Source organism: Haemorhous mexicanus, chromosome 2, assembly GCF_027477595.1.
Source record: "Haemorhous mexicanus isolate bHaeMex1 chromosome 2, bHaeMex1.pri, whole genome shotgun sequence".
NCBI lineage: Eukaryota > Metazoa > Chordata > Aves > Passeriformes > Fringillidae > Haemorhous > Haemorhous mexicanus.
Genome location: NC_082342.1, coordinates 52,442,389 through 52,467,233, shown reverse-complemented (window position 1 = coordinate 52,467,233; position 24,845 = coordinate 52,442,389). Strand labels below are relative to the sequence as shown.

General features: G+C 42.5%; 1 long non-coding RNA gene across 1 annotated transcript in view; it reads left to right on the top strand.

Moving 5' to 3' along the window:
- Positions 1–24,845, top strand: part of LOC132323526 (uncharacterized) — a 25,919-nt gene extending 1,074 nt beyond the window's left edge. Inside the window, exons 3-4 of the long non-coding RNA XR_009485365.1 lie at positions 953–1,055; positions 24,622–24,845. This is a non-coding gene — a long non-coding RNA (uncharacterized LOC132323526). The remainder of the gene's footprint in view (positions 1–952; positions 1,056–24,621) is intronic.

Genomic DNA, 24,845 nt, shown 5'->3' with positions numbered 1-24,845 from the left:
GAGGAATTGCTGTAGTGAGAGCAAAGAGCTGCCACGCTGTGCTCTGGGGTGTCTGGCCACGTCTGAAGCAGTGCAACAGAGCCATGGCCCTGAGCTCACAGTCGGCACAGACACCAGTGACTCCTCCCTGCACTGGCAGCCAGGCCACCCCAGCTCTGCCCCCAGCTCTGCGCTGGCACAGCACAGCCCCGGCCCTGCGAGTCAGGCACTGCCCAGTGCCCTCCTCCTGCCACAAGCAGGCCATGACCCTGACTGAGCACAAATGCTTTTAGGTTCCCTGGGGGTTCTAAATATGGTCTGGTCCCCTACAGCTCTCCTTGGAGGAGCTCTCACAGCCAGCCTCGAGGCATTCCATTTCCCCTTCCTCTCCTTCATCTGCAGCTCTGCATCAGGACACCAAAGGCACAGCCTGGAAAAGCCTGGAAACCTCCCTGAGCACAGCCAGGCAGCTGCAGGGCCCAAGCCCCTGCAGTACCAACCACCTTTTGTGAATTCAGCAGTGTGATCCTGAGTCACTACACATTCCTCCTTTTAATTTTAGAAGTAGTTGACTCCTCTCCTTTTTATTATCTCGATGTATTCCTCCTCTCATACCCATAGGATTTCAGTTACTGAATTTCCCATCAGCTGGCGCAAAAATCTTTTGTCCTTCCCTAATATGTGACCACAGCCTCAGCTCCTGGCTCTTTTTTCACCTTTCTTTGAACTTCTTCAATTTCATTAGTAAGTGTTTTCCTAAGTAAGGTGGACTGACTGCAGCTTTGTTGGTGTCACTGCACATGCAGAGCAGGCACAAACTTGCCTTCTGCCAGCAACCCGGCAGCTCTGGGCAAGGGGGAGCAGATGGAGACACTGTAGGGACCAAACCTTTCTAGAGAAAAGTTAGAAATTAAGGGAAAAACTAACAAGTCTCTCATCTCATGCCAAAACCAAAATCATTTTCGTTCTACAGAAAAGAGGAGAAAGAAAAGCCCAGAACAGCTAGAAAGCAGCACCAGGATGGAGCTGAGAGCTCTCCTGCCCTGTAACCTGGAGGTTGCACAGAGGCAAATATGGTATGTCTGCAACTTACTGCTACCCACAGGATTCCAGAAAACACTGCCACAGAGCAGAATAATTATCTATCATCTATCTTGAATTAGGCACATTATAACCTTGAATTCTTGTGTGTGGTGAGCAAGTGTATTGTGCATCACTTGTTTTGTATATTATTATTATTATTATTATTATTATTATTATTATTATTACTGCTATTACAATTACTGTTACTATTATCACTTCCTTTTCTGTTCTATTAAACTGTCTTTATCTCAACCCATTAATTTTACTCTTTTTCTCCCCCCTATCCTGCTGGAGGGGCAGTGGGGAGAATGTGAGAGTGTTAGCTTCCTGCCAAGTCAAACCATGGCATCAGGAAGGTGAACTTACAGACTGAAGGCAATGGGTGTTCATGGCCAGATCATGACTAAAAGCGTGCTTGTGACTGTGCCAGTCTCAGTTCTAGAGAAAACTTCATGTGAACCTGCTGCCTGGTGAAAGGAAACCATAGGCTATGTGGTATCGACCTTGTCTCCAGTTACCACATTTAGGTTGGAAAAAACCCCATAAACTTCTTGGCATTTATTGGTTTTGGAGTGTAAATGGACCATTACATTGTGCTGCACCAACAATAATATTGAAGTAATTCACAGGGTTGCTGTTAAGTGACAGCTGTAGTTTGCTTTGAGCTTACTGAAGGGAAGGTGCTATTCTTGCATATTATTACAAGAAGAGATCTGGGGTATCAAAACAACATCATTTTTTTGGGGGCTAGGTGCATGGGGATGGAATGGCATAAGGGCCTGAGCTGGGAAGGGAAAGACTGATCTCCAGAGGTTTTGGGGTTTACCATGCTCCTCATGAAACCCATGGTGTCTAAGAGGCATTGCTCAGGTGGTTAGTCAAGCAAAGAGGGTCTCTAAGTAACTGAAACAGAAGGACAGTAGCCTCATAGTAATTTTTGCTCTGGGTCACAGTAAAGGGTAGCTTAAGGGAAAAAATATAAGAAATATTGCACTAGCAGTTAATTTGCACTATTTCCAACAATTCAGCTAAGCCTAGAGAAAATAAATATATGGATTTAAAGATGGTTGCTATAGAAACCAGAGGAGATTTTATAGTTGCTTATGAGAGTAAAGAAGGTTCTGATTGATAAGACAATCACATTCAAATAGTCACTATGGAAACCCAAGGTGACCTGGAGGAAACGTGATTCCTCTAATTTTGCTCCTGTGGGCAGATGAAGACAGCCTGGATGGGGGAAGGTCTAGGCTGAATGATAAAGAACACCACAGCAAGGCAGCACCCACCTCACTGTGGTGCTAGAGGGGCTCAGTGCTTCATATTGCAAAGCTCTGTGAGCACTGACCTCTACATCTGTGAGATAAATTTACTTACTTACCCATAAACAGTGGTTTTTTGGTTTTTTTTCTCATTGAAATGAACAAGTAATTGACTTCTTTGGGGGCAAAGCAGATTTGAGAGACCTTCCTATGTCTCCAGTGCATCAAAGCAAGGAAGGGCATTGTCACATCTCCTATGGAGCTCAGGGCTCAGGAGCTGCCTGTGCTTTGCTGAAGCAGGGTCACAGAGTTGCTGAGCACTTTTTCTGCTAACAACACCTTCTCCCAGAAGTAGGACAGAAAAAACCTGATTATGCAAGCCTTTTCCTTGTAGGTAGGTTATTTAAGGACCAAGGTGGGTCAGCCTGCACATAACATAAACCAAAAACTGTAGCTTTATAATACCTCAGTAACCACTTTGTCATTTTTTTCAGACAGTGATAGAATGTTAGTATGAAGGGCAGGTGCTCAGCACTCCTGGACACAGATGAAAACTAAAGTTATCCCAGGAGGTTTGTTTTTTGTTAAAGCCATGGATGTCCATTCCAGGTATTTGAAATACACCAATTCCTCAGTAAGGATTCACAAGGGGCCAGACCCTGCCTGGTTCCTCTGCCCAAGCTTAGCCACACTCTCCTCCTGTATTATTTAGAAAATCCTTGATTCACACTACCCACATTTGATCAAATCATAAAGACATTAATCATCAGAGATTTTTATCCTTTATCTTAATAATTGTCTGTGAGTTAAAAAGAAGTAGCTGTCAGCCTCAGGAAAACACCAATATTTCCATAATTTCACCAGGTTTCCAGTGTGAACATGCAAGCAGGGAGGAAAAACGTCTTTTGGAGAAAACCTGAGGACTGAAAGAGTAGAGCACTGAGCAGCACAGCTTCTCTGAAGCTCTCACTCTCCAGGGTTAGCTGCCAAATCTGGTAAAAGTGGTCAGAAAATTCATCCAGCCCAGCTGTCAGATTGCTGACTTTTCTAATAAGCTTTGCAGGGTTTGGAAATTGCCCTCCCATGTAGAAAACCTAGCTGTGTTTGTACATCAGGTAATCCATAATGAAAAAGAAAATAAAAAAGAGAATACTTTTTCAGCTTGCATCATCAAATGAAAAGTTTAAACCTGAGGCTGCTTCTAGAAATGCAGATGGCACTGACAGACACTGTGCTGGGGCTGGAAGCAGGGAGAAATTGGACACACATTTTCTTGAAAGAAATTCCTACTGGTTTTAAGCATAAGCAAATTTGTTACCTATTACTAAAGCTGTTGACTTGTGGCTGGAAATAGAAATTACTACTTAATGTAGACATAATGATTCAGCTCCAAGGAAGAGAATGAGATTAATAATGAATAAAGGATGCTCACAGAAAGATGTAGTCTGCCAGGTAAGCTCCTGTTTTGATTTGTGGCCATAGAAAGGAAGAAATACATAGGTGATATACACAGGTAAATAAAATGTACAAGTTAAGCTCTTTGCACAGGAAAAATGAGTGTGAATGTGCAACTGAGTATTTTATCCTCTCCATCACCACATGAGAGAGCACCTCTGATTATGGGGTTTTTCTATACCATGTAACTCAACCTCTCTGCACCTTTCAGCAGCTTTAAGACACACTGGGAGAGAGAACAGCTATAGAACAGCTGTTCTGGGGAAATATTCAGGGTGTAAAAGTCTCCCAAAGCACACGTGGGAACCTGATGACTTTCCAACACTCATCAGTGAGGATAGATAGTGCTTCTTTACCAGTGCTGGGGATGGGTTGGGAAGATGCTTTTCTGAGAGCTTATTACCCTTTTTTTCTCTGGGCTGAAGAGCTCTCGAGCACCCCTCCTGGAGGCACACACTGCTCAGTATTCCCTGCAAATCATCCCAGCTTGAGCTGGCTCCCCTGGGCCTCAGCTACCCCATACCAGAGGCATAACCTGTCCCTTAGAGCCTACTTCTGTAAGCTCCACTTAAAAACCCATCCAAGGAGATGCTATGACTTGCTATCTTCCTCACTCTTTCCAATTTTAAGGAGAGAAAACTCCCAACAACAACACAAACTGCACCAATTATTGTGATAGCAGCAAAGCATCATTTTGAGAAAACAGTTTGTGAAAACATCCAAAATCGTAGGGAGTTGAAATTCTAAAGCTCTCAACATTGTGGGATGTGTCTTGCTTTCAGAACCCAATTCTTCATCTCTCTGAAAAGTGACAAGTGGCTGAGAGCCTTATTGCTGTTCCCTGGTAAATACCATAAACGAGCTGACAGATAATGTGGGGCTTCTCCAAGAAATGTGCAAAGGCAGTAAGCACCATCTGCTGGCTTCAGCAGGAAAGAAAAAAACAGGAGTTTTTCATTCAGTTTCGTGTCTCTTCAGCTCTTCTGCCTCCAGTTTTAAGGCAAATTCAAAGAAACTGAGCCCACAACATCAAAAAACCCAACCAGGATGGGTATACTCAACCAGAGAAAGACTGCCCAGGGAACATCAGTAATCCTGCAGACAGATCAAGGTAAGATAGAACAAAGACAAGAAAGTTAAATGAAATGAAAATCCACAATAATTTTGTCAGCATTCAAACTGACACTTAACTTTTTACCTGGCTTTGCATTGTATTTGAAACACGAAAGCTTACCCCTATAGACAATGTGAGCCAAATGTTGACACAGCCTTAAAAAAGAAACAGCCAGGGAGTGTTTTGCAAGAAAATCATGTATGTAGACTTGTTTTGCCCCCTCAGTCCCTGATCTCAAATGAGCATGTGGAGATTTGGCACAAATAGAGTGGGGCAGCATTTTGCAGATGGTAATTCCCATTATAGACATTTGTTACCAAAGGACCAATTAAGCCAATGAGAGCTGAAATTTTGCCACTGGTTTGGCAAAACTTCTCAGCAATTTGCAAAAATTGAACCCAGAGCACCAATAAAAGTAAAAATATATGAGGACTGCAGGTTTCCAAATAACCAACAGTGCCAGCTTCAGCCTTCATATTCAGAGCAAGCCAGAAGATGCCACATTTCTGGTTAATTCACAGGATGGGCCAGTTCTGCAGCACTGGGGCCCAAGACCATGGCACGTGCCTGGCAGTGAGCATGCAGAGTCTCTGCCTGTCCCTTGGCTCACCCTGAGTGGCAGTGGTGCCCCTCTGGGGTGAGGTGCCTTGTCCTTGTCCCCCTGCCGTGGGGGTTGCACATTCCAGCCAGGCAAGCAGGGATCAGCTCAGGAGAGATGAAGGGCATCTGTGTGTATCAGGGGGGTATTCCCCACTCCATCCCTCCCCAGGAGTGCAGGGGGATGTGCTGGGAGCACTGATGGAGCAAGGCTCACTCAGGTGCACCAGCCCAGGCTTTGTCCCGCCTTGCTCAGCCTGAGCTTTGCACACCCAGCTGGCTCTGCCAGGCAGGGATAACAGGAGCAACACCCCTCTTTTGTTGGCTCTAATCAAGGGATAATTCTGCCTCAGAAGATGCCCCAATTAGTATTTGGAGCTGTGACCTCAGACCACATTTGCCATATGAAAATGTTGAGTTTTAGCTGTTTTAACCTACTCTAGTTTCGACTACAAGATTAAGCACATGAGCAATCCCATCCTGACTAGATTTGTCCTGACAGACAGCCATGGAAAATGGGTGCAGTGGGCAGTGGCTGTCCTGTGCTTGCACAGCAGGAAAATTTAGGAGATGACTTAGCTCTCTGCATTGCTGTGGTCAAGTCAGCGACCTCTGCAACATCACTGCTCTCTGGTTTGATTAAAATGAATCTCTCAGGGTTCCTTGTACCTACAGCCTCTACTTGTTGAGGACAATATGAATGACAGGTGTTTGAGGTTTCTCATCAGCACAACACCCTCAAGCCTCTTAGTTTAGTCTTTAATCTGCAAATTAGAGAATTTAATGGTGAATGTTGAAAATGTTCATGTGACCGAAGTCCACTGAGATTGCCTCACTGAGACCATGAGCCATTATTTCAGTGTTAATCCCAGCACCCAGGACATCTAAAGCATCATTAAATACAGCTTAACCATACCAGTATCTTTAAGCACCATTTGTCAGCAAAATCCAGCTTGATTAAAGTCTCTGCTAAAGCCTCCTCATCACTCCCTGACTGTAGCTCCACCACAAAGTGTTCATGCACTGTGAGGTTTATTGCTTTATCATCCCACTAACCCAATCTTTTGTTTGGCAAAGGTCCTACCCTTATGCTTGTTTACAAACAAATAACACTAAGCTTCCCAGGAGCTTAATTGCTTCTCTTTGCGATACTACATCTTAATATGGGTGGTTATTTGTAGGTACTTATTATGTCTTCTCGTAGTACCTGGTAATAAAAAGTGGAACACCATGTGCACAATCAGCTGGAGCATGGCTTGTTAATTATAAAAGGTGTCATAAAGTACATGTTTCATTTAACAAAATGATTAGTTATAAATATTTTATTGCAACAGCAGGCTGTTTGGTGTACCACACAGCAGTTAACAGGGACGTTTTCTTGCACTGGGTCCAACCCTGCTTTTTGCCATTTGAAAGAAAACCCACTTGCCCACTGCTCTCCTCAGGCAAATGGCCTCCAAGTCTCACAGCAGAAGGCAAAATGCCTTTCTTTGGGAGAGGCAAAACATTCTCCTCCATCCCCAGTGTAAAGCAGGGAACGGCTAGGCACAAGGAAACTGGTGTTGTCAATCAGTGTCACCTCCCATTTGTACTGAACCTGCCTTAGTGCCAGATATTTTGAAGTCAGGCCCTCAAAAGGCATTAGCTGCATTTCACATTCACTCCCATCAAGGGCAGGATGCAGCCATACGCTACCATTTATGTCTGACTTCAAGGTCAATAAACACCCAAGCACATAATGTGAGTAGAGTGATAAAATTAAGACTATAATGAAGAGAGACAAAGTGACCTATTTAACGCTACGGCTTCGTACATCCAACACCATATTCTGGAGGAACATCACATAGGACCTGAACTGATACCAAGGCCAGGGGGATCCAATAGTGTCACCATCATGTTTTCTGGAAAAATCCCTTTGCCCAGGATTTCTCTCCTGGGAAGCTGAGAAGCCTCAGAGAAAAAGGAAAACAATATTATCTCATTTGCTTTTCCTGTGTTTTGCTGCTTTGGAATGTGGTTGGAGATTGTTTATCCAACAGGTGAATTGTTTTGACTTATTGGCCAACTGGAGCCAAGCTGTGCCTGACTCTGGAGAGAGAGTCATGAGTTTTTATTAGCATCTTTAAGCCTTCTGTCTGTATCCTTTCTCCATTCCTTAGTATAGTTTAGTATAGTATTCTTTAATATAATATAGATCATAAAATAATAAATTAGCCTTCTAAGAACATGAAGTCAGATTCATCATTTCCTTCCTGCCATGGGGGTCCCTGAAAAAAACACACAATAGTGCAAGCAGGAACCCCTTGCTCTCTTCCCAGGAGTTTGCTGTGCTGTGAAACAGTGAGAGTCAACACCCACTTTGGCTTCTCCTTGACAGCCTCCTAAAAAAGCACATGAGGAGTTGCCACCCCCACGCTCCATGAGCGGACAAAGTGCTGCTGCCACCTCAGGTCTCTGTGTGTGGCTGTCCCCTCACGCAGCCAAGGGGACACCCCAGACACCCTGCAGAGAGGGAAGGCAAACAGATAGTGACCCTCAGCAGGCTGAGTGCAGCACAGCAGCTTCCTGTTAAATACAATGGAGAGGGAAGAGACATCAAATCCACCTGGGGTCAGCATGCTGCTCCTCACTTATGGCACAGACAAATCAGTTATTCCACAGCTCCCTTTTCTGGCAGTGGGGCTGGCCCTTGCCTCAGGTCTTCACAACATATGGCTGCATTTGGGAGTGTCATGGGAAGGCTCCTGAGATTTCTAAAAGAGTGTCTGGCAAGTGATTATTGTTGCATAGGGAAAGAAGCAGGGACAGTGATGTGGATCCCACCTTAGAGCCAGTTTGAGCAGGATCAGGAAATAAGCATAATTTTCTAAATATATTGCTCAATTTGTACAAAACCCAAGCAATATCGTGTCTAAAATAGAATTAAAAATTTCATATTACAGGAGAATTTTAATGCAAAATTTGAATCTTGTATAATATTCCTCTCTTTAATATATTGCAAACCTTTACTAAAATCCTATTTATGAATTTCTGAGGACGCAGCTCTTATTCCTATTTTTGCTTGAAAGACTTGTCCTTCAAGTGAGAAAACCAAATTACAACATCCCAAAGCTGTCCCACACGCACACACACACACACACACACACTGAATTCTTCCTGTTGTAATGCAGACTTTTCTATGAAAAGGTTTTCAACTTACCTATGACTCTGAAAAGTGTGTATGATACAACATTGACCCAGACATTATGTGAAGAGTAATTGAATTAGAATGCTTTATTTTCACAGCAGATTTTTACTCAGCTGGAAATAGTAAGGTTTCACAGTCTTTGTCTTCATGTTGATTTCTGGATGAATATCCAAATTTTTGGAATTATTCTTTTCCCCAAATATAGATCAGATGAGGGTTCATTTTACATTAAAATGTCATATCTGTCATGACAAAGTAAATAAGAATGTCGCCCAATTTTGTGTAATACTGTTTGCAGAGTTATCCTATAGTTTTTACTTAAGGCAAACACCTCACACTCCCACATTCCATAACCATAAACAAGTAACCACTCTGGACATGGAGAGAAAATGTATGTTAAAAATATAACTTTTCCATATTTTTGATTTTTTAAATTTAATATTTTTGAATTTTCTGGGTTTCAGAGTATTCAGTGTCTCCAATATTATATTGCTGTTGAAGGATCTCCTGTCCTCAGGATTAGGTGCACAGAACAGAGCTACACTTTAGCAAAAAGCAGTCCTGCTTTTTTGGCTTTTAAAAATTGTAGTTCGTGGACAGTGCTATGTGGACTCATGCACTTCTTTATTACCCACTTGAACTTCTCCACAGGCACTGTCCTAAAGCCTTTTTTATCCAGCTCCTGGGAGTGGAAGACACATTTCAGAAAAAGGTTATTTTGGGTTTGCTTAAGAATCGTTCATAAATTAGTGTGTTAATGTGAACTTGCGCTTCTGAACAATTCTCTCTAGAAATACAAAAATTTTATTAAATCCATCATGGGTTCATTATTCCAGCAGTTGATAAATTCCAGCTTTGTATTGTCTTAGGATCTTGGGAAGGATCCTCTCACCTGAGTCCAGCAGATCATGGCAACTGGGTTTAGTTCCCTTCTTCTTTTAACCTGGCTATACTATTAAATAAAATGAAAACCTGTTTGGCTACTTTTTAGACATCTGGATACAGTGGTATAATTATTGTTTAATAATGAAGGAAAACAAAATCCAAGAAAGAAGCCCAGGCCTTTTTCTGCAGTACAAAACAAATTACGGCAGTTTCAGGCTCCTTAGAAAGACATTGTTGAGAAAAGCATTGTTTGCAGCTTGTGGAAAGTCCGTGTAAGTATGGCAAAGAGCTTTAAAGTGTCAAGTTGAGTTATGGATCTTGTGTACACAAGGGTGGGACAATTTTTTCTGGATACCCAGAAAGCCCCTCCTGGGACTTGAGAGCAGCTGTTGAGCAGTGGTTGGCAGGTGGGACATGTCCCCAGGCACCTGGAAGTGCAGAGCAGTGCTCCCACTGCAGCCCCCACACCCCTCTGAAATGTGCCAATGTCCTCGTCAGGATACTCTAACCTGAAAGTGGCCGACGTGTTCACACCTTTGCACTCTTCTGACACCTCTCAAGCTGGCTTTCTGATTTGGGCTGATTTTCTTCCTTCTTGCATGTTTGGCTTTTCTTCCTTCTTGTTTGGCTTCTGACTTTTCCTCCTCCCTGGCTCCTTGCACTTGCTCCTTTCTCTCATCTCTCTGTTCCACTTTTTCCCCATTCAGGTCCTCATTTCCACTCTTTTCTCCTTCCAAGGCCCAGCCTGTTGCAGAGTCCAGTCCACAGAGCAATTTCCATGGAAAAACTGGGTGATCTCTGCATCCTCTTACCCCAGTCCTGCCCCCTGCCCAGGCTGTGTCACCTGCTCAGGCAGCCCTTGTGTCCTCCTGCCTTTGCTGTTCCTCGTGGCCCTCAGGGCAGAGAGATGTGATCATGTCAGGTCACCCAGAAACCAGGGCTATCTATTTATTATTTAAAGGATCACAGGACCCTTTAAATAATATCTGTTTATAATATCCTCTATCCCCAGGACTCCACAGCAAGGAATTTGCCAAACTAAAACCTTGCTCTTTTCATTTTTACCAAAGCTCCCATGCTGGATCAGCATCCCGAGCTGGGGCTTGGCTGGGAGCACAGGCAGAGGTTTTGATCATCCCTGCTCCCCCCCCACCCACAGGCATGTGGGAATCTCCCAGCACAGCTCCAGCTTTTCATCTTGTCAACAGCAGCAGGAAAAGGGATGCATTTAGCTGCCTAATTTCAGTTTGGAGGGGGAGCAAAGGAATAGCACTACCTCTTTGGCAGCACTGCAGCCTGCTTTCTGTAGGCTGCCCAACCTACTCCTGCCTTTCCAGGCAAGTGCCAGGCTTCCTGCTCCAACAGAACAGAACTTTCACAGCTGTTTTCTCCTTTCTTCCTCGGCCCATTCTGGGCATTTGTTCTCATGCTGTAATAGAGATAGTCATTTTGCTGGCAAACCCGTACCTGAAATACAGAATTCAGCCTCTGAAATACTTCAAGAGTCTTTTTTTTGTCCAAAGTTGCAAAGTAACAGAAGAAAGCAAGTGTTAAAGACTGAAGTCACCCATGGTGCTGATAGTCACACCCACAGTGATGCAGTACATTGCTCCACTGCCTCAAGTTTGTGCTTCTAGAAGGGGCAGCTCTGGATTAATCTGCAGACAGCTCTTTTCCTCTCAGATTATTTTCTTAAATAAATTTACTATATTTATGCAAGCAAGATCCCATTTATGCGTACTCCCAAAATAAGACAATGAGGATACAACACTTTGAAGGAAGCATCCTATATTTAAACCACTGCTGTCTCCTCATTTCAAGCTGAATCTCTTCTGATAGCTGCTGGGAGCTCACTAGACTCACAGAAACACAGAATGGGTCAGGCTGGAGGGGACCACCGTGGGGCATCTGGTCCAGCCTCCCTGCTGAAGCAGGGCCATCCTGGAGCACATGGCACAGGGTTGCATCCAGATGGTTCTTGAATACCTCCAGTGAGGGAGAATCCACAACCCCTCTGGGCAATCTGCTCCAGTGCTCAGCCACTCTTTAATATGAACATAGCTCCTAGGTAAATCAAATAGGATCAGAGAGAAGCAAAATATTTTCTGTACCTTGGCAGTCACCCAAGGAAGTGCTTTTGTCTGTTCTGTTTTCCCCTCCCTTTCTTCAGATCAGGGAGATGTGGTGTTCGCTGCAAGTGTTCATGCACTGTTATTCATTCAGGAGAATGACACACAAAAATTTCAAATTTTCACAGAGCTGCTTTCATCAATAATTTACTGCACAAATAAGCTCCTTGAGCAGCAGTAATTAACAAGATGCCAAGATGCTAAGTGATGGGGCAGAGCAGCACTTTGCCTCATTATCAGTGCACACACTGCAGGTGGCATCAGCGGGGATCGATGCAGAGCCACGCTGTCACATCAGTAACGTTGTACAGACAGCCCAGAGCCAGGATCCAGCTGCTGAAGCAGGAACTGGGTAGATCCTGCAGGAGAGGCAGCAGGGTGAAAGCAGCAAAAGGGCTGGCCACAGCAGACATTTTTGTAGTCTGCACAGGAAACCTTTGGGAAGGGATTTGAGGAGAGCAGGAAGTAAGAGGGGCAATACTGAAAGGGATGGAAATTTGCTCAGCTCTCTCGGCCTTCCAAAGGCAGTCCCAGCAGGATTGTACAGGCATCTCCAAGTGACTGCAAAGCCCAGCCCTGACAGGTCCAGCTGCTGCTCCTCTTAATGTTATCTCTATCTCCCCTGCAGCAGAAGGTTCCAGCCTGACTTGACTTTAACTTTCTTTTAACCCCAGGTTATATCCATCCCAGCTTTGGCTCCTTCTCTTGCTGATGCCCTGAGGAAGAGCTGCTGCCTGGCTCCTTTACCTCTCTTTCTTGCACACCTGACTGCACCAAAGCCAGTTGTTGACAAGGCAGGGCCCCACACCAGCACCAGAAATGCCTATTCATGCAGCCATCGTAATAGGAGCACGCGATGCTTAATGTTTATATTAATAATTTTGCCTCATGAGTAAAAGACAGATAGATTAAAATTCTAATTCTACCCTCGAATTCCAATGTCTGCTGGTGTTCTTTCTCTCTCACCCCATTCTGCTTTCATGAAAGTGAATAAATAATTGGCTGAAGAAAGAGATGACATTTCTTTATTCCGAGAGATTTGACTTGTGGAAATCTGATATTCAGGTCCTGCACACAGCCTCAGCATTGTCATTCCCCAGGAAGCAGCTCGTGTCACTGTGTCCTCTCAGAAACCCAGCCTGACTCAGAAGACAAAGCAGCCAACATTCATGGGCAGGAATTTTCTCCAGTTAGTAGTTTCTCCTATGCCTGTCTAGCTGCACTTGCTGCCAGAGGATTTGCACCCTCAATAGCTTTTATTTTCTTCAAACAATCCTGTAGGCTCCAGCATCCCAGCTTCCCTTCCTCAGCGTTACCTCCTGCCCATCCACATATTCTTTCATTTCTCCTCCAACACTTGGAGGCTGAACTCAGTCAGGAAAAACAGAGCTTCACCTCAGCTCCACACTTCCAGTGAACTTTGGTGGGTTCACTGTTGGTTTGTGGCCTGACCGACACAGGCAAGTGTCTGGGAATGACTTGCCTGAGAAGCAACCCCCCTTTTGGGAAGGCCATACTATGAAAATGGGAGGTTTGATTCCTCTGTCAGATCAGAACAGCTCATTGCCGAGCCAATATCTAGGACTATGTGGAGTTAGAAGTGCAGAACCATTTGGATGTTTTTGGCTTATACTCCATCTTCCATCTGAACAGCCAGCCATGTAATTCAGCATGCCAAACCCATGGTTTTTTCACACATTACTGGTAATTAGGTTCTCCCAAACTGCCTGTGACAGCTCTGTGTCTGGCTGTCTGGCTCCTCTTTGCCAAGTCCTATTCACAGAAGAGACATTTAGGAGTTGAGGGATGCACAGTGCAGCATTCATCACACATTTCCTTTCCAGAAGCTCTTTGCAGGCTTGAAGTGAGGCTGAGCACTTGTGCTCTCTGATGCACTTACCATGAGAGACAATTCACAGGAGCACATAGTGACAAGACAAGGGGAGTGGTTTCAAACTGAAAGAGAGCAGGTTCAGACTAGACATTAGGAAGAAATTACTTACTGTGAGGGTAGTGAAGCACCAGAACAGGTTTCCCTGAGAAGCTGTAGATGCCCCATCCCTGGAAGTGTTTAAGGCCAGGCTAGGTGGAGCTTGGAGCAACCTGGTCTAGTATAAAGTGTCCCTGCCCCTGGGGGGTTGGAACTAGATGATTTTTAAGGCCCCTCCCCAACCAAGCCGTTCTATGTTCACTAATCCTATTTTATCCGTATCCCCTCCTTTACCATATTACATGGATTTTCTAGTACTCATGTATTTGATAGGTACCTATTGCATACACTTCTGGGGTAAACTCCCATGGTGTAGCTCATCATTTCCTGGGTTTATGGAGTCACTAGCTCAGTGGGAACCTGCTACAGATTCAAGGCTCCCACCTGTCACAGCAGCTACTATCAACAGGAGCATGTTACTAGTGAAAGCAAAAGAATGAAGACCTGCTTGGTGTTTTTCCAGCATATACTCTATCTGCATCTATGAAAAACACAGGTGGAAACTAAATTAGGGGAAGAAGAGAATTGTGATATAAACCACAATCCTGAAAAATTCATTTTCAAGTGACAACAATGCTCATGCTGTGAGACTGCAGGAAAGAATAGGTTTTGCCAGAAGAAGAGTAGGTGATTTCTAAAATGTTAGTAATCTAACACGCTGTGTAACTGAGAACAGCATGCATGTAGCTCCAATCCCTATAATCAAAAACCAGCTTGTCTCAGCCAGGCTCCAGCATGCAGAAAAAGAAAACCCAAACATCCCTGATACATACTTGAGCAGAGATTACAACCAGCAGCACACTTACAATCCCTGCCGCCTGTAAATCATGCCCGTGAGCATCCTTACAAAATTGTTTGATGGAGCTGTGGTCCATTTCCAGGTCACGTGTGAGGTCATCCTGTAGCACAATGTCACAGCTGAGCTTGAATCAGTGAGGAGTGCCTGGTTCATGCATTACAGGGATTTTTTTGTTATCTTTTGTTATCTAGCAGCCACAGAGTGAGAATTATTTCTCCTAACACGCCAGCAGTGGGGGAGGAGGCAGAGAAAGGCTGTACGTGACTGCCACACTGAGTTGTTAGCATGAAATTCATGCATAAGACTAAAGGCAGGCCAAAAATCCTTGAGTCCTAAGCTGTTGTCACCCAGGCTGGAATTTGTGTCGTGTCCACACAGAAGCCAGGTACCAGAGACTGCTGTGAGCACAGCTGAGTGGCACCAGGAGCTCTATTTTGTCTTTGACAGTCTGTATTGCTTGAGGTGTTACAAAGAGCTTACGAAATAAAAACAAGGCAAGACTGTGGGGACAAAATAAGGGAGAAGAAAGCTGGTCCAATATTAAACTTGTTAGTGTTATGAAGCTAACCAAATAGCACAAAACCCCAGAAGCACCTGCTATGAACTGTGTTTGTCTGCTGATACAGTGCTTCAGCAGAAGTAAAGGCATGGAAGTGTGAGGAGAACACTCCCTATCAAGTTCAGCACTGGAGAGCAATTTTTTGTCCTGTGCACATCAGAATTCCTTGCAGATTTAGGATTTTGAGGAACAGAAAAAGCTACTTGCAAAGTCTCTGCATACTTTTCTTCTGTCCCTGTGCACCACTCTTCATTTCACAGCTCTTCAGTGTGATCCTATGCAGCATAATGTTTCCATCTGAATAATTTACAAGCTAAAAGCACTTAAGAAGACTATGACAACACTTGCAGAGATACAGATACAAAAATGGTTCTCACCTGGCCATTGCAAAGTACCTTTTTTTTTGGAATTCATTGTCATAGGAAGGTGCATCTTCCGATGAATAACTGCTTTGAATGCAGATCAGTTAAGTGAAATAAGAAGTGTATTTTGTGTTTTGTTTGGACCTCCAAATCTGCCTTGCTATTTGCTTAAATCTCAGGACATGGGAGAAATAGGTGGCAAAATGTAAAATAACTTTAGATCAAGCAGTCAGCATTCATGATAACTTCCAGCAAATGGCAGTAGAATTAGGGGAACTAGGGGAAACACAGCACTGCTGCCCAAATGATTTAAAAAAACCACACTCTTTCTGAGACAGGGAGTACCAGGTGGACTCTCTTTTATGTTTTGGTTTGGGTTTTTTTGGTTTTGTTTCCTTTTTTGTTTGTTTGGTTGGTTGGTTTTCGTTTGTGTTTTTGGTTTTGTTTTTTATTTTTTGATTGTAAAAATTTTAAATGCAAGGAGAAAAAAGACAGAATAGCAATACATATGGGTTTATGACACCTTTTTTCATTTAGACATTTTTAAAGAATACTAATGGCTTGCTTAAAATTATTTTCTCTGTAGTCTTCATACCATGGGAGGTGAGCTATAGAGCTCAGTTAAGCAAAACATCATCGGTACTGCTATCAGCTATTGCTTTGGAAGAGAATATATTTCTGGGTTTCAGTCTATGGTTTTCCTTTGTTTTTTTGGTTTTTTGTTTTTTTTTTTTTTTTTAACAGGGGTTCATATTTCATGAAAAAGGAAAAAAACCCATATAATTAAGTTTCTGTTACCTAAAGCATCCCTCAGCCAAACTCATACAGAAATGGAGAGGCTTAAAAAATAATTGAAAGTTACAAAATTATTCTTTCCAATTGTCAATGTAAGAGCTAAATAGATGAATAAAAGGCTTTTGATTAAGCTGTTTTCCAGCTTTATCCACCAGCCCTTGAAAATCTTGACAATACTGTTAATTTTTGTTTCCAGCTCTCAGGAAGTTCTTGTTATTATACATGCAATGTATTCAATATTTATCCTTTAGTCTCAAAAGAAAATGGAATAAAACTCCACTTCTTCCATTAGAAAGCAAGTTGCTTGTCCTAGAAGGAAAAACCTTTAAGCATGATCCAGATTGCTTTAAAAGGAAATAGATTTTCAGACTAAATTATTTGGAAGAAATTATTTTTGATCCAGTATTATGATTTCAATTACCTAATTCATGTTGTAGAACAGCTGCCACTGTCAATACCAAATTTATTTTTAGATAATCCAATAATTCTTTACAAAAAAGATCAGCTGAAATGAGGGAAGTGTAAGAAAACTTTCTCCTTTTCCCCTCAACAAACAAGGAGCAAAAATGAACCCAATAAGCAATGCTTTAAATGTAAAAGATAACAGGCAGGAAAAAAGGCTTGATGGCTGAGACAATTTAATATAATCCTATCTGTTGTGTTTTACTTGTAGCTTATAGATCACTCTGTAAAAAAGATTGCAACTATTTCTCTGTATCACTCCTGCACAGACTGTTATTAAAGCCAAACAGAACAAAACTGCAGAAAAAAGCCTGGAAAAATGCCTATACTAAAACAGTCTGCTACTCTCACTTTGAAACAAATGATACCAATAATTTCATGTGCTGTATCATTTGTTCAACATTCTCCCAGCAATGTACAAGCTTATCATGATAAGCAGTGATTTTTATAATGGTATGGTTTATAAGAAAGAGTAAAAATAAAGATTCTTGCCCATAAAGTACTGATGTGGTGTTACGTCTACACCTTTCACTGACAAACTTGTAAAAGCACAACTGAAAAAACACACATTTCCTGTGCCACACTTCCAGACTCTCTCATTTCCAGTAACTCCTCAATGGTTCTCTGTAAGACCAATTTCTCAATGCAAGGAAATCTTAGTAGCAAGACCAAAGCCCAAAATAACTTAGATTCTTGGAAAAATCATCTAGAGAATGATGATCCTCCTAATGAGACACTTTTTTTTTCATTGCTGTTGAATGGTTGTAGAATATTGACTCCTTTGAGAAGAAGACTGCATTAATGGGCATGGGGCTACTCAACAGTGAAACAGAATCTGTAAAAGCTCTGCTAATGATGCTCACACTTCTGGAGCACTTTGCTGTGAGACTGTGGCTTTCAGGAATTAAAGCACCAGTCCAGGCTGTTGCCTTTGAGCACGCAGATCAGTGATTGCAAGTTTAGGTCTCTTCAAGGAGTGCTCTCAGTTTCAGGATACAGAAGCGCCTTTAAGGCCTGAGTGCCCATCACAGCCACATCCTGGAGTGAGTTGTACTCTCTGACATGTTCTGGCCAAAGGTAGAACCTCACCTGACTTTGGTGATGGGAGGCCCAGACCCCTGACCTCCTGTTCTTCCCCCCCACTGTGTGACTTCAGGAAACGAGATCCACTTAAAAAGTTATTTACAACTTGTAGGTTAAAACAACTGGACTGACACAGCTCTGTGTAACTGCTGCACTAATGAAGGCAGAATTAAAACACAGCCAGCCAGCTTCACTTCTTCACCACTGCTAACAGAAGCAATTTTTCAGGATGTGAGGGTGCCCCTGCAGAACATGGAACACAGAAGAGGAAGCTGGGATGGGTGGTGAAGCACAAATTGAGCATAGGTTTGCACGAGTAGAACATTCCTCTGACCATGCTATTTCTACCCAGCTGCCAAAGACAGGATCCAACCAAGGGAAGGCAAGGAATTATTTTTCTTTTTGAGACTTCATGATATCATTGCTTGCAAGGAATGGCTGCTGTGCTCATACCATACAAGGCACAGATATGATGCCTTTTTATCTAAACTTGGACGCCACAAAGCACATCTATGAAAAAAGCAGAGTGTGAAGTGCAAAAGTGAAAATAGCAATTATAGGTTTAATATAAAAGCATTTAAATATTTCATGACAGATTGAGGAAAACAAATCAACCTACCCCACTCCAAACAACTCTGTCTCTCTAGGCAGGATCCTAATGCCAAACATGAGTGATGAAATACACATTTAGGGGCTGGATTTTCAGAAGTACTAAGAAGCCACAAATTTCATCAAGTCAGAGGTATGTAACAGCTTTGAAGATTAAGCTACCTGTATTTGAAAGCTTTAATGGATATTTAGCAACCTAACTTCATGAAACAAGCTTTGAAGGTTTCATTTATATACCAAGGGCAAACGATCCCAGTTTCAAGAAGAGAAAAGCCTGGGCAGCAAGATGATAAAGGTGTTGCTCATCTCTACCTGAGCAGATGGAGTGGCCAGTGCAGGGCCCTCGGCTGCCCCCAGGCATGGGGCTGCCTGCATGCAAGTGTGCAGCTGCAGGGTGCAAGCGGGGGAGCAGGAGAAGGGGCAGGAGAACAGCTCCTCCTCAGAGAAGCGGGGACAGCCCTGTGTTTCTGAGCACGTTGCAGCAGAGGTGCTCTGTTTCCCTCTACTGGTAAAATTTTGAGTGATCTTTTAAAAATGATTTCTGCAGGAGGTTTTCTGCTGGAAGTGTCCCAGGGCCACCACTGGCTGTTTTGCTTGTGAGCCCTACTCAGAATTCTGTTGTTCTTCCTAAAATTCCCCCTTGGCTGGTGTCCTTCGCTGAGCTCTGTCTTACAACCATGCCTGTTTAATGTTGTTGGCTTCAACAGGGTGGGCAGGAGTTTAAATTGTTGAGGAATATTTCAAGGTGATTTATGGATATTTGGAAAGGCTTCATTGATTTCTTAGATTGAAAGCCACGCCACAACACTGAAAATATTCTAGTCAACGTAACAAGTCTTTTAATGAATTGCTGCTCTTTGGTTGTGTTCAGAAGCCAGAACAGAGGTTCTGTTGTCAGAAAGCCTCAGGATTATGAGGTGGTTAGAAGATGCAGTAATTGTACACTGAGTGCATTATCCAGGTATTTCAATTGCTCAGCTGAACCACATGGCCCTCAGCTGGCTCCAGTAAGACTTCATGCGTCATCCCCTATTTGCAGCTGCCAGAGAAAACATCAGTGTTCACATCCATTAGTGGCCTCTGGAAGTGTGCAAAATTAATTTGAGAAGGAGTTTGCTGAGCTTTCACAGAAAGCATCTTAAAGAGTTGTGGGTTTCCCATTTTACAAACTTCTGCTGTCTTGGAGAGATTTCCAGGATTTTCCTTCCCTTCCACACAATCTCCCTAGTGCCAGAGGTTTCCCATGTACTATCCAAGCAAGTGCAATTTTGGACTGTGGTGGCAGTAGCAAGGGTGATGTTTTAAACTGAGGATACACTTCATATGCAAACTTCAGTTTGTAACAAGAGCAAATGGAGAATTTTAACTCCAGAAAAATTAACTTATGGCTAAATTTACTCAGATACAGATACAAGAGTGCCAACACTTCTCTTGAAACATCCAACCATTCAAGCTCAAGTGCTACAATTTAATGTCACTGACAGACTGATTGAGGTATTGGACATGTCTTGGCAGTATGTTTTAACCAGCTTTGGCAAACTGGCAGGTGCCTTGAGTAAAACTGAAGCTAATGCCATACCACCTTGTGGGTCTTGTGGGGAGTAGGAATTTAAATTACAGTTCAAGAAAATTATGGGGGAAGGAGAGGAAATTGAGTGCTCTGGGGCAAAATTAGCCTGCAAATGCCTAAATACCCAATTACAATTTTCCTCATAATTTATGAACATGTTTCTGTTACAGCAGCAGTTGGAGTTTTATAGAGATATATTTATAGTTTTTTTGTGCGCACTGAAATGTTAAAAATGTATCATGGGTTTTAAGTTCCACTGATTATTCCAATATTCACATCAATTTGTAGTTATTTTATTTTTTCTTTTTGATTTAAGTGGTATATATAATTTAGGAGTGCCAATTACCAGCTCAGATGAATCAGCAGTTTAATCTAAAAAAGGAAAGTATTTAGTGGTGAGCAGTGCACACTTCCCTGCTGGAGCTCCAGTGTTGTCCCAGGAAGCCTGCAGCTGAGTTGGGAGGTGCAGGCAGGTGGTGCTGGGTGGGAAGCCTGCTGCCTGCATGCATGCAGAGGCATTTTTCCTGTCTGGAGTCACTTTTGGAGGCTGTCTGTAGCTGGACAGCAGTCTGGAGCACTGCATTCTTGCAGCCTCATGAAGGAGCACGGTTACATCTGAGCTACTCCCTAATTTTTCTTAAAAAGCCCGTGTCAGGACTTTACTGATCTAACTGTTAGAGCTCCAGTTTCTGGCCTTGCTCATGATCAGTTTTGATCTGTTCAGTGATGGCTTGTACTGACCATCTTTAACAGGTACTTCTGCACTGCTGAAGCTCAATGGAAATGAATTTTGTCTGCTTGCATTGCTGTCCACACCCCACTTCTGAGCACACGCGTGTGCAGCGCCAAGGTAGCCAAGAAAGCCAGCACTTCACTGAGGCACTGAATCCAAGCTGTGCAGTTAACACTGCACATCAGCCCTGAAACTTCAGTGGTAGAGGAGGAACTTGATATAGAAAATAACTGCTTCAATCAGCCTAATCTCTACTGCTGAAGATAATGGGATTCCAGTGACATTAGTCTGAGATTAGCTGGAAGATCATGACTGCCTGCAATAACTGTGGGCATAGTTTAGCTTCCCTCTGCACTGTTGTTAATGTGCAGGAAAGCGTGAGCTCAGATGGATGAGCTGATCTCTGTTTGATTTGCAGAAGAAGCCATTAGAAGAAAAAACAATGATTTCATAGTAAACTGAGCACAATTAACAGTCATTTGGGGACAATAGACATTTTTGCAGAGACACTTCTGAAAGCAGAAAGGGCCACAATGGCAAAATCACATGATTTAGAAATTCTCTAGGGAACACAGTGTGAGAAAGAATGGTTCTTTTTGTTAACCCTTGGTAAATGATGAGAAAATGGGCAATTTCAGATCTCATTGCATTTTGGAAATGAGAAAGCTGAGTGATGCTGGATCAAACATCTCATTACTCACAAATTCTCAGTATTCTATAACATATTTTGCTTGGCTGGAAGCCTCCATTTTTGTGCTTTTTCCCCACTGTGATGTTAATGAGCGTGAATGCTTTAATAATGGCAGAAGGACTGTTACCTTCTTGTCTGATTCTGCTCCTTTTGGGGGTCAAACATTTGCACAACGTGATCAAGCCCTATATAATGAAAGGGGGAAAGGAGACATTGGGTCTTTTCCATTTAACAGGATCTGATCCCAAACATGCCTAAGTAAAGTATCAAGAGCGGGAATTCCCAATGAGAAGTGGGAGACAATGGTACTTTGAGTACACATGTAGTAGCTTATAAGTTTTTCTTTTTCTCCACTCTTTTCTCTTTATTGCTTCTGTGTTTTGGTGCCTGGTGCCTCCATTAAATTATGCAGATTTCTGCTAGAACAGGAAAAAGACAATTTGCTGTTAAAATTTGTCACAGGACATCAAGACCTGGTGGGTGGATATGACAAGTCATGCGGTCTTGCTCTCAGTTTTGCACTGATTTTCCATGTATCTGTTGTCTCTATTTCTGTGTCAGGAGAAAGGCAGGATTACCTAACCCTGTCTGTCAGGTGCTTGGAGCTAATGGGGAGAAAACAGGTAGTAGGAGCTAATATTCTCCATTTGTCAGTAACAGTAGAACAATAAAATGGACCAAATGAGGGAATTTTGTTCCCAAGAACTTGAAGGCCTCTTCCATCATGAAGGGTAGGGCAGAACTCTTACTGTCTTTCATGGTTTGCCATTGGACCTAAACTACTGAATGTCAAAAATAACTTCAAAAATTGGCTGAAATAAAATTTACTAACCTCACTCTTAACTAAGAAAAAAAAATGTGGGGGTCTATGTGTGAGAGAGGAATCTCAGCTCTCATTACAGCCAATGGAGATTACTTGGTACCATCAGCATAGTCCAGACTGTGATCCAAATGGCCATGGCTGCAACCTCCCTTTTTTGCCAGGTAGGTTTTTTGGGTGAGTTCTTGGTGGTGCTGTCAATTACTAATGAAAGAATGCAATAGACTTCGGTTCAGGACAGGCAGCAGATGTCCTACAGTCAATTTATCTGCTCATTTGATTAGTTAATTTTTTTTAATTTCAGCCTGGTATGTGATCTAATTATTTTTACACCTTTTAGTCACTATTTCATTTAGTCCATGTTTTTCTCTTCTGCCAATGAAAACTTCTCATAAGACAGCTGAGATTTTGCTGAATTCTAGATGTGTAACTTATGTTTCTTATGTTTCTCCTTTACTCACAAGACCTACCACACAGAAGTGATGCAGATTAATTTGACAGATTGTCCTGACAAATTCATTTTATCTCTTACTCATTTTCATGTTTACAAATTGCTAATTTGTTCCAGAAATTTTTTTCCCCAGAATTCAAAATTTAAAAAACTCTATCCTATTGTTCTAACTTTAGCTGGGGTCAGAGTTAGTTTTCTTCACAGTACCTGGTATGGAGCTGTGTTTTGTTTTTGTGCTGGAAACAGAGTTGATAACATAGGAATGTTTTAGTTGCTGCTGAGCAGGGCTTACACAGCATCCAGATATTTTCTGCTCCTCATCCCCTCCCACGAGCAAGTGGGCTGGGAGTGCACAATGGGTTGGGAAAGGACTCAGGTGACCTCAGGTGACCAAAGGGATATCCCAGAACATGTGGCACCATGCTTAGCATATAAAGCTGGGAGAAGATGAAGGAAGGGGAGGATGTTAAGAGTCGTGGCTCTTGTCTTCCTAAGCCACTGTGATGGAGCCTGGCTTTCCTGGAGATGACTGAACTCCTCCCTAACCATAGAAAGCAGAGAATTAACTCCTTGTTTTGCTTTGCTTTGCTTTGCTTGCTTTGCCCAGTTTTTGCTTTATCTAATAAACTGTTTTCATCTTAACCCACCATATTTTATCACTTTTACCATTCAGATTCCCTCCCTCCATTCCACTGTGGTAGCAAGTGAGCAGCTGCTGGGGCTTAGGTGCTGGCTGTGGTTAAACCATGACCCTTATAATTCTCTGGTCCTTTTTCTTACCTTTTTTCTCTCAATGACAAACCCATATAAATCAGGAGCTATCCTACTGAATAAATATAAATATTGTGTTATAAAACCTGTATAAGATTAGGGGAAGCCAAGGCCATTTTCTTGGGGAACTGGCTGTGCATGTACCCTGCCATAATTACAGAAACTGAAAAAACTTCACATGAAAAGCAATTTACTGAAAAATCATGATCTGGAATATTTTACAAGAAGTTTTGACATGAATGAATTTGCTATATAATGTGTTAGGAGCAACAAGAAAATGCATAAGCTCAGCTGGCTACTATCCTACAAGGAATCCTGTAATGTTTTTAACAGGATCAATGTGAATACAGGCTGCTGGAAGAGCAAAACACAATTGAGTTTTCTTTGCCAGCCATTTTGCACAGTTTAATCTTCCAGTTAAAAACCCATAGAGTTTTATTCACACAGATTGTAGGATGTACCCACAACAAGGTAACTGCCAGAAATACTTTGCTTATGTAATGTAAGTTGAATTTGTGCTAAAATCACAGTTCAATCCCGTGGTGGTTTTGAGACCAACCATTCCAAGATGGTGCAAAGTAGAAGAGGCTGGGTGTTTTTTCACCCTAATTTTGATGGATATTCTGTCTTTTACAATGTTCTGTGATTTGAATAAAACAGCTCAAAGTCTGTAACTAGGAATGTGAGACCTTTGGGAGAAATGTTCCATTTCCTCCTTTGCACAGTGGGTCATGGGAACTAGAAAGACTTCTGAGAGTTGCTGTCATCGTAATGGGGAGCCAAATCCTGGTCCCCTTCAAAGGGATTCCCTCTGCTCTGCTTGCTCAGAGCAGCCTCACGGGCATCACTCACTAGGGTGCATAAACACAGAATGCTGTGTGTTTTCATCTTGGTAGGATCTATGAGAGAGATGTTTCTGTGTTAATTTTTCATAAGGGAAGGCTAAGGAAACAACATTCTCCAGCTCTGGAGCTCTTGTGTGGGTGAGACTGCAGCAGTTTTTGTTCATGTATCCCTCCCGCAGAGTTCTCACCACATAGCAGCATGCTGATAGCTTTTTGCAGGTGTATATAAGAGAGGACAGATTTTTTGAACATTCAGGAAAATTTTGTTTATACTGAATATTACAAACCATGCCCTTATATGTTTATCATTGTTAACTCATCTTGGGGGGAAAAATCACAAAAAAACCCCATAAGAATATAGAGAAAATATTATCCTTTTTTTTTTTTTTTCAGACCACAGGAGTTTGTCACCATGGAGATCCTCCTGTTTTCTTCAAGAGTGATTCAAATCTTACAGATGGAGCATATGTGACAGCAGCAAAACAAAATCACGAAGAATTCACATTAAACACTTCAGAAAGAGGATTTGAACACCAACCAACATCCACAGACTGTTCATGCAGAAAAAATTGTGCTTCTAATTTTTTCTTTCTAATATTAAATCACTGAAAATTTTC